Source organism: Octopus bimaculoides, chromosome 9 (genome assembly GCF_001194135.2).
Source record: "Octopus bimaculoides isolate UCB-OBI-ISO-001 chromosome 9, ASM119413v2, whole genome shotgun sequence".
In the NCBI taxonomy this organism is placed as follows: domain Eukaryota; kingdom Metazoa; phylum Mollusca; class Cephalopoda; order Octopoda; family Octopodidae; genus Octopus; species Octopus bimaculoides.
This window is the reverse complement of record NC_068989.1, coordinates 24,177,937-24,179,547: the sequence shown is the minus strand read 5'-3', so window position 1 is coordinate 24,179,547 and position 1,611 is coordinate 24,177,937.

Sequence of the window (1,611 nt, the reverse complement as noted above, 5' to 3'; positions counted from 1 at the left end):
TGTGTGTGTGTGAGTGTGTACAGCGTGCGGTGAATAAATTGTCGTCTAAATTACGCAAAAATGAAAATAACACTGACATCTCATTAATAGATACATTTACCAAAAAAGGCGACGAGCTGGCAGAAACGTTAGCACGCCGTTTGAAATGCTTAACAGTATTTCGTCTGCCGCTACATTCTGAGTTCAAATTCCGCCGAGGTCGACTTTGTCTTTCATCCTTTCAGAGTCGATAAATTAAGTACCAGTTACGCACTGGGTCGATATAATAAACTTAATCCCTTTTTCTGTCCTTGTTTGTCCCCTCTATGTTTGCTCCTTGTGGGCAATAAAGAAAGAAGATATATTTACCAAAATTTCATAAAAATATCTTGAAATACTAAAGAGTAAATTTACTCAATAAAATCGCCATTGTTTTCAACTACGGCCTCCAGATGACTTCGGAATCTTTTGCAACTCTTCTGGACGTGCTCCTTGTTTAAGTTGGTGAATGCTGCCATAATCCTTGCCTTCAGTTCATCTTTAGTGTAACAAGGAGTTTTGTTGTTCTCTCGCTCAACCGTGCCCCATACATAATGATCAAGGGGGTTGCAGTCTGGAGAGGTAGGTGACCAGATTTTAGGTGTGATGTGGTCGCAGAAATTGTCTGATATTCATGACAGGGTTCTCCTGCTTGTGTGGCATGGTGCAGAGTCCTATTGTTAGATATAGGGTCTTCCAGCAACCACCCTCTTGGCCCAGGGCAGCACTACCTCCTCTAGGCACTTGATGTAGACTTCCGTGTTGAGGCTGAAGTCGTGTGGGAAGATGAAAGGAGGCATAACGTCGCCATCGCTAGTGATCACTCTAAACCTCATGATGTTGACTGGATGTTTGATCTTTATCAATCTTTTGATTGATAAATTTGTGGACATAGCAAGCCAACGAATTGTTCTGTGCGTTCACCATCTGATCGTGGCAGAAATTTTTCTCGTCTAAGAAAAACCAAAGCATGTTCGATTGTAGGGAATGCTTGAGTTTGTTCAAAAGCTTCGTAGCACGGTCTTTCCTCTTGTCATTGATGGCTTGGGTTAAAAATTGGCCCTTTTTATCTTGTATGAGGAATACTGAATGTCTTTGTGCACTACCTGCCTGATAAGAAACTCAGACACTCCCATGTTCCTGGCGATGGACCTGATTGACTTGAAGAGATCGTTGTCAATCATGACCTGGATCTCACAAACAAATTCAGGAGTTCTTTTCCTATCAGAACGATCAGAGTGAGTTTTCCAAGCTGCCGTACCTTCGCATTTACCATTAGACTCATCCAACTCTTTTCGAATCTTCTGCACTGCCATCAAATTGACACACAAACACTCTGAAATGCTCGTATTGGAACTTCAGGCGTGAATGCCAAGCTATACAGCATGTCGTTTCCAAATTTCTGGCAGAGTTAATTGCCCTATAGCGCTGTTTTTCTCACAGACGGTGTCCAACTGATCCTACAATACTCTGTCGTCGACAAAATCGAAAACAAACAATGTGCATGTGTGAAATAAAGAACATGAAATGGCGACAATTTACCTATCGCACCTTGTATATACGTTATAAGAAGTTGAATATGGAGTTATAGAT